The sequence below is a fragment of the Talpa occidentalis genome, unplaced genomic scaffold (genome assembly GCF_014898055.3).
Source record: "Talpa occidentalis isolate TD23 unplaced genomic scaffold, MPIMG_talOcc4v2.1 talOcc4.5, whole genome shotgun sequence".
NCBI classification, from domain to species: domain Eukaryota; kingdom Metazoa; phylum Chordata; class Mammalia; order Eulipotyphla; family Talpidae; genus Talpa; species Talpa occidentalis.
The window spans coordinates 113,351,696-113,360,440 of record NW_023604861.1 but is presented as its reverse complement, the minus strand read 5'-3'; the positions used below and the strand labels follow the sequence as shown (position 1 = coordinate 113,360,440).

The 8,745-nt window shown below is 44.7% G+C and overlaps 1 protein-coding gene across 8 annotated transcripts in view; it reads left to right on the top strand.

Moving 5' to 3' along the window:
* Positions 1–875: 875 nt before the first annotated feature.
* Positions 876–8,745, top strand: part of PPM1B (protein phosphatase, Mg2+/Mn2+ dependent 1B) — a 62,375-nt gene continuing 54,505 nt past the window's right edge. For 5 of the 8 annotated variants that reach the window (XM_054687775.1, XM_054687777.1, XM_054687779.1 and 2 more), the window contains exon 1: positions 882–904. The gene's annotated coding sequence lies outside the window, so the exon portion shown is untranslated. The other 3 variants (XM_054687780.1, XM_037528142.2, XM_037528139.2) reach the window with 3 other exon arrangements.

The following is an 8,745-nucleotide window of genomic DNA, read 5'->3' as shown; positions in this document are numbered from 1 at the left end:
TTGTTCCTTCTGGGGGTGGTGGTAGGAGACTTAACCTGACAGTACCTTTCAGTTTAATTCAACTGCTGGAGGAATCATGTCCACATTTCCTCACCCATCTTTTTAATCATTCATTCTAGGATGTCTTCGTGAAGCTTTCCAGGGTAAACCTACCCACAGGGAAGATCCTTTAAGTCCTTCCTTGCAGGTTTAAATTATAGCTTCTTTCACCTTGTACAGGGACTGCCTTATTTTTTAATCTCTAGTTGTACAGTGTCTGGCAAATAGCAGGCAGTCAATAAATGTGAAGAGAACGAGTGAATGTCAGAGACTGAAACTAGAGTTTTAAAAATCAATGTTGACTGAAAAAAACAGAAATGTCAAAGGCCGAATGCCAGACAGTGCGGATCCAGAAAGAATAAAAATAATCTCTGATGATAGCACAAAATCCTCCTGAGGAGATCACCTGTCCCATTTTCTCCTGTCGCTTCAGGCATCTCCCGACACCCCAATTTCCCGCTAACTCATTCTCTTCTTCTCGGGACAGGTCAGGCAGGTACAGAAACTCCGCTGCTCTGATTGGTCGGCGATGACTTCATTGTCAGGGAACATCCGGGCTTTTCCCCTTCCCCTCAACACCTCCCCCAGAACCCTGCCCTCCGCGCTTCCCTCTCTCGCGTGCGCCCCACCCTCTGGAGGAAGCAAAACAACCGCCGCTCGCCAGACCGCTTCTTATACGGCCTCCGCCGCCCTGCCGGCCTACGTCTTAGAGAGGCAGTCACACCCTCCAATGAGAGCCCAGCAGGACTTTTTGAGCCAATCAGCAGCCAGCCCCCTGCAATTCTGGGCGGGACGATGCCCCCACACCTAGAACCTGACTACCCGTTGGCTCCTTCACGGCGCTTGTTTTACGCAGGGATCAGAGGTCAGAAATAAAGGGGCGCGGTTCTCGCCGAACGGCAAGGCCCCGCATATACTCTCCGGGTGTGACCGTTTTCGAAGACTGGCCAATCGCTTTTCGGATACTTCCCCGCCTTTTGCGCGTTCATTTAAAAAAAGCCGGTGTGACGGACTTGGAAATTGGCTCAGTGACGGGCACGTAAAGGAAGCCAATGACTGGGGGCTCGGAGCACCCTTTGGGCCATTAGGAACGGAGACTGTGGGCTCGGCCTTTGTGAGGCGGAGCGCAGGTGGGCGTTATTTGATTGACGGGGGCCTCCACTTATGGCTGGTAGGTGGGTTGGCCCTGACGTGCGGAAGGCTTAGCCGAGGCGGGGCTGAGAGAAGTGAAAGGTAATGAAGGGCCGGGTCTGCCTCAGTGGGCGGTGTTTGATGGATGGTTGACCTTGCCAATTGAAGGTGGTCCCTGACACCCAATGGGAACGCGGGAGCCCAAGGGGCGGGGCACGGTGGGCGGGGAAAACGAAGGCCGGAGCCGCGAGGGCCGCCGGACTGGGCCGGAGGGCCGTGATTGACGGGCGGCCCAGCAAACCCCGTACAGCGACGGGTCGCGCGGCGCCCCAATGGGCGGGAGCTGGAGGCGGGGCTCCGCGAGGGGCGGGGAAGAACGGGGTGCGGGGAGGGGGTTGCAGAAGGAGCCGAGCGGCTGCTGCTCAATGGCGGAAAAGCCGCCGGTTCTCTGACCGCCCCGGCCCCCTAGCAGTTGCGGGGGAGTTTCCTGCCGGCGCGGCTGGAGTCTCTGTTTCTCAGGGTTCGGTGGCTGGAAGATGCTCCAGAGAGACGGGGCTGCGGCGGCGGAGGTGGCGGCGGCCGAGTCGGCGACGGCGCTAGGGTGGAGAGAAGGCGGCAGCGGCGGCGGCGGCGGCGTGCGGGGCCCGACGGTGTAAACAGCGGCGGCGGCGGCGGCCGAGACCCCGAGGGGAGAGCGGCGCTGCGGCGGGTCGCGCCTCCCTGGGAAGCCCGGGCCGCGCCGCGGGGGGGCTCTGCGGCGGGCTCGCGCGGACACCCCAGACCTCGCCTCCCTCCCTCGCCCCAGGTAAGGCCGCTCGGCGCCCCGCCGCGGGGCAACGGCTGGCTGGCCCCGCCGGGACCCCCCGACCGCTTCGGGGGGCCGGGAGCGGCGGCCGGGGCCTCTGCCCGCCCCGCCGCGCCGCCGCCTCGGGCCGCGGAGCCCGGCCCGGCCCCTGTAGGCCCCTGCCCGGCCGCCGCCGGCGAGGCTGGAGGGGTCGGGCCGAGGGAGCGCGCCCCGCGCCGGGAGTGCCTCGCCGCCCCGCGCCCCGGCCGCGAGCACCTCGCCCGGCGCGGCCCCGCTCGCCCCCGCGCTGCCCGGCGCCCCCCCGGCCCCCGCCCCCTCGCCGGGTCCCCCGCCGCGGCGCCCCCGCGCCCCGAGTTCTCTCCTCGCGCTGCCCCGGCCTCCCGGCCCTGGGGGGCGCCCCTGGGGGCAGCCGGGGCCGCAGACCCGCGCGCTCCGGGGTGCGCCCGCCGCCGTGCGCGGGGCTCGGGGCCGCGGCGGAGCCCGCAGCCCGGAGAGGAGACGGACCCGTCTCCGGGCGTCAGGTCGGGGAGCCGGCGCGGCCCGTGCGCGAGGGGCGCGGCGAGCCGGGGTGACTGTCCGCCGCGGGGCCGCTCGTGTCGGGTTAGCGGGTCAGGTCGGGGCCGGCCCCACCTTCCGGGGCAAAGGCGCTTCTCGGGCTTTGCCCGCGCCCCGGAGTCGCCGCGTTCAGGTTGGCCTAAAGCAGCTTGAGAACTTTGGAGAGTAAGTACGGCTGGGAAGTTGTTTTTGATGAAACCCCAGTTAAAGACCTATTAAAATAGGCTCCACATGTTTAATGTATCAAAATAAAGTTGGCAGGAGTCTTGTAAAGGCTTATTGAGGAATTTGAGTCGTCTTAGTGTTGTGTAGCTATGTTGGGAAAAACATTCTTTTTCTGTTAGCAGACGTTTACAGCGCCTGTGATGTGAGAATTACTGAGGTTTATTGGGGATTAACACAGGAACTCATTTTATTTGAGCTACTGCATGGATGTAGACGTAGTAAATTGTTCCGAGGAGACACTGTAAGTCAGTACGTTTTAGGAGATGGAGAAACATGCCACGGCACTGAGCGTTAATAAACATTACATTTACTTTCTCTGTTCTGCACTAGTAAAATTCCTGTTGTTCCCTTACTTTTAAATAGAACATTTCTGAAAGAAAATAAGCAAGTCATTCTAATTAGTATAATGGTCTTGTCTGAGTGTATAGACTTTTAAATATAGCTGAAATAGTATTATTAAAATAGTGATTTTTAAAACAAATATGTTTGTAGGTCTCCTCAATGGGCATTGGGTTGTTTCAGCAGAACTTTTTAAATTTAGTATTTAGAATAGATTCTTTTTCTTTCAGGGATAATCCTGATTTTTACTGTTTTTTTTTTTTTTTTTTTGTTTTTTAAACCTTTCAGGTTTGGGTTTGTTTTTTTTTTTGTTTTGTTTTGTTTTTGTTTTTTGGATGGTGGTGGTTTGTATTTTCTCCATCTTTTTTATTTTGCTTTCATCAGGTTGTCTTAGTTTCTCCAGTGCTTCTTTATGTTGTGTTATCAATATGGAGACAGTTTTATTCTTTTTCATAGCTGTTAAAATTTCCCCAGTTTTTTGTACATTATCCTTTGGATTTGTTAACGTGATTATTCTTTCAGAAGTGACCAGCAGAGCTTTCAACACCTGTTTTCTCACACTGGGTGTCTGATTTCTGTGAAGTCGCCAGGAATAGGTGAAAGCCTTTTAAGTTTGTCTGATAGTCATATCAGTAAATATTATGTTAGTAATTCACATAATTACCAAATCCTTTAAAAATGATCTCGCCTGAAGTAATGGTGACCTGTCTAAATAACTGTACTTCTAAGAACACCTGATATGGTTAGAAAGTGACTTGCTGCAAGTTTATTTCCCTGTAACATGCTTTTTTTTACAGGGTGTTTTGAATTAAAATGTGATGCTGATAGATTATCTCTTGGCATTCTTGGAAGAGTGCTATTCTCCATAGCATAGCTTATAGTATAGCTTGTTGATTATGGAGATTCATTAAAAACAGAAGAAGCCAGTAGTGCAAGGATTGCAGACATGCCCCTGAGAATGGGTTGGTCAGCCATTCTTTTCTTGAATGTTATGCTGAGTGTTTTTTTTCCCTACCCTCATTGGTGCCAGTTACATATATTATCTACATTGTATCAATATGTATATATATGACTATAATTTATGATAATACCTAATATAGGAAGTAGTAGAATAGTGTGATTCTAACTCTACAGTGGCCCTTTAAAATTTTAATAAAGTGAATAACATTAATTTATTAAAATATAACACAATATTTTATTTTTTCCTGTGAAGTAAAGCCTTTCACAATTCACTGGTTTTAATCAAAAATCTGTTGGGCAATAATTGATAGTATCAGTTATATCAAAGTTTTGTTTTTTTAAAGGTTTTTTTTTTTATTTATTTATACAACAGCTGGGGTACAGGCCAGAGGCCGGGAGGGCAAGAGGAGTCACCAGAGACAGAGTGGGGAGCAGAACAGGCAGATGACCAGAAACACTGCTGTAGGGAGCAGCGGGCGAGGCAGGAGAGGTCTGCCGACCAGGAATTGAACCCACAGAGGCTGTGGACAGCTTCACAGCGCTGTGTTCAACCCGCTGTGCCACCGGGGAGGCCCTATAACAAAGTTTTTTTTTTAAAGTTCCAAAATAGCAAAACATACTCAGGTAATTCTTAAAATATGAAATTATGATTAATGACAAGAGAATTTGGGGGAAATACGGTTATTTCTGGATTTACAGTGATTTTTTTCATTGGATACTTGATTTTTAAAAATTTTTTCCTTAATGTACTAGTTTAGGAATTTGGGTTGAAGCTGTGTTTCTATTTATATTAACAGCTTTAAGGTTTTATTGTAGAATCTCTTATATATCATTATCAGTAGACTGTGGATTAAGAGGACTGATTAATTTGAAATAGGTAAAATTTCCAGGTACTGGGTAAACCCTGGAAATGTAAGGTAGATTACTTCCTCTCTTACTGTCCTGTAGTCAGACTAACCAGTAAAATAGGGTAGATTGTAGGAATACTGTGTGTTGTAGCTTTTGCTCGACTTTAATGAAACTTACAAAATGACAGTTTGTCATCAACTTCTAGCAACTGTTGTAACAAATGTAGGCCCTGATCTGTCTTCATGTTATCCTTGTTTTGGTGGTGATTCTTATTTACATCAAAACATTGATTTAAAAGAAAAGAACTTTTGGTCGTTTAGACTAAATATCTCTGATTAGTCATTGTGGACTCTTTTCTCAAAGGAAACATTTCAATTTAACTTCATTGTGTAGATTTGATTTCATTTCCAGCATTCTTCCCCCGAAAGATGAACACTGTTCAGCCTAACTTGAATGATTTGATCAGGTAACTGAAAATGAGTGCTGTGAGAAAAAGTTTTTACTAAATCTTGATAGTTTTATGAAATCTTCACAGTGGTTGTATTTATACTATTTAATTTCTCAGACTATAGAGATTTGGGGATACAGTTTTTAGTATTACAGAGCGACCTACGAAACAAACATTTGGTAGAGCGTGGCTTTTTTTTTTTTAGTTTTCACTCAAATTTCATTGTTTTTTTTCCCTCCCCTTCAATGTAATGTTAATAACATATTTTGCTTCTGAATTATGGTAAATTGGACACAGAAGTGTTCTAAAGTAAATTTTTTTCTTTTAATTTTAATTTTACTACAGCTTATGTGTGACCACATCTACAATATCTTATTATTTCTTGGTATTACATTTTCTTTTTATAATGATACTCTTTGTATAACTTACTTAATTGAAAGAACCAGTAACTGAATCAATTATGTTTTAACTTACCTATTTAAACATTTAACATGGTTTATAACATTTAAAGCACAGTGTAACAATTGAAAGTACTTGACTTACTAGATTAATATTAATTTGCTAAGTAGAAATAAATATGATGCAGTTTTCTTTTAGGATATGTTGAAATATCAATATTGATTGACTTTAAATCAATTTATTTCTTGAAAAGCAAAGAACTTAAAATTTAAGGGCCTTCCTTGGTGGCACAGCGGTTGAGTGCTGGGCTGTTCCCTGGCCACTGGTGAGTGTCCCACAAAAAAAAAAATTTAAGCGTACTACTAGTTGGGAAACTTGTTTTCCATCCTTCTGAACAAAAGAAAATCTTACTGAAATATAGTTTGATACTTAAGAGAGAAGCAAACATCCCCGGCCACCGAGGATCAGAAAAAAAAAAAGAGAGAGAGAGAGGGAAGCAAATATGGGTCGACTTCGATTGATTAAGGAATTTGATTTGGGCCTTCCCGGTGGCGCAGCGGTTGAGCGCTGGGTTGCGAAGCTGCCTCTGCGGCGCTGGTTCCATCCCCGGCTGCTCCCCGGCCACTGGAGCAGGGTCCCACAAGGCACACAGACCTCTCCTGCCGCCCGCTGCTTCCCTCAGCAGTGTGCTTCGGTCCTTCTGCCTGCTCTGCTCCCGGCTCTGGTGAATTCGCTCACCCTCCCGTGCTTCTGACTGTACCCAGTGCTTGTATAAATAAATTAAATAAATAAATAAAAATCTTTTTAAAAAAAAGGAATTTGATTAACTCTGAGATACAGGTTTAATAAATGTGGTGATTCAGGGAGAATAAGACCGGTCCCTAGTATTGCTGTGCTTTTTGGCTAACAGAATGTCCTCACTTAAAAATAGATAGAGTGAAAGGTGTTTTTGTATGTTAGAAGATGAAAAACCTTTTCCTTTTTGAAAGCGTTTTTAAATGTGGCTGTGTTACCAAGTATAATCATATATGTAATATGAGGAAAAAAATCAAGTGAATAGATTTTGTTTGGTAGGCAGTACATATCTGAGAAGGAACAGGTTTGTGAAAGAGTATTTGTGAAGTTGTAAATTTCAAAGCACTTTAAGCTTAAGAGTTATGGTGACTGATTCTTAAATCTAAATGCATTTTATTTTCTTAGGTGCTTAACCTATCTTGGCAGAGAGGTTCCCTCCCCCCCCCCCCCATTAAAGCAGTCAACTCTGAGTTAACGAACTGGTGTTATCTATTGAACACAGGTGGCTCTTACACAGAGGAAATAACTCAAAGCAACTTTAAATGATAGAATATGTGGGAGATTAGGTTCAGATATAGAAGCCTGCCTGTTATTTTTACCTACTGTAGGCTACTAACCTACAGAGAAGTAAAAAATTCACTGTCGTTTAAAAGTATTTATCGATAGTATAACCCCAGCACTCCCTTCATCCCACTTTGTTCTCCCTTTCTCTGTGTGCCTTCTCATATGCAAGGCACTATACCAAACCGGAGACTGAATGAAGCAGACAAAATTCATGACCTCATAGATCTTACATTCTCATAACAAACAATTCTCAATTTACATTACAGCTGTGCTTAAAGTGGAAAATTTGGAATGTATGGTGTTTTCTGTGTTATGCATAGAAGTGATTAGAGCTTTACTATTTTTATCAAGGGGGGGACACTTTTTTTCTGTAACTGGACAAAAACTGGAATATGAAAAGACAGTGTGAAGAGGGAATTTTGTCCTACTGATGATCAAAAAGGTGAGCTAATGAGAGAAAAGAGATTCCTACATTAGGCATGAGGAAAATGGGGGCTTGTCTTGGACAGGTGACTTTCTGGACAAGAGAATGGGAGAGTAGGTTGGATAATGGGTGGAGAATAACAGGATTTCAAACAAGTCTGTTTAAATAATATTGGCTGTGCTTATAAAATGTGTTGTCATTTGTATTTGGAAAAGACTCGCTATTTTTTTGTTTTTACATGAATATAGCTGAAAAATGCGTTTGGCAAATTATGTCTGGAAAGACTGTCTCTGATTTGTGACTGCTACTTCAGTTATGGTTATTTGACAAATCTGGTGAAGATGGCTGATGGCAGCCAATCTTTCTCTTCGTTTATTGTGATCAAATTGGTCTGTGTATTTGTCACTGCTTCCCTTTATTCCATAGCTGTTGTGTGTTAAAGTTGTGCTTTGTTTGTCCTGCATTGTAAATTTTTGCATGAGGTTGTCCTATTGCTGTGAAGTAGAATTTAATTTTCTGCTTTCTGTTCTGTAGATTTCCTAGTAATGATCCATTTTGGTAAAGATACATCTTCTTGAGTTTATACGAACATTGCACACTTAAAATAAGCCTGAGCGGTCTTTAATCTTAGTTTTTATTTTAATGCATAATGGCTTTTTGCTTTCATTTGTGAGTCATTGAGTCAGTTTCATGTAATCTTGCTTACTTCAGTGAATTGAGATAGATTGCTTGGGTGTATATATTGCATGGCCCATCATGGAGTCAAATATAAGGCATATTTTGAATATAAAGAAGTAGAGATGGTTAATTATAGTGAGCTGACTGGAATAACATTGGCTCTGCATTTTTAAGAGGACTAAAAACAATGTAAGAGTGGTATATAATTGATTGTCAGATATTTCAGCTGAAAAAGTTTAGGAGGTGCTAGACATTAGCAGGTTCGGGGTGTTCTTGAAAAAGGTCAGAGGACTGGCCAAACGGTGATGGCATTAAAAAAGTATGTTTTTAGACCTTAATTCTACTATTTGAAAGTAATGCTTGATGATAAAATTCTTAGTTACATATGATTAAAAACTTTCATATCACAGATTTAGATAAGATTTACTATTTCACACATGTGCTTGGTGTATCCTCTCAAGAGATTTAGATTAAATTTTCTAAGTTTTTGTTGCCCCATGCTTATAGATAATGCTGTAGAAAGCTTAGCACTAT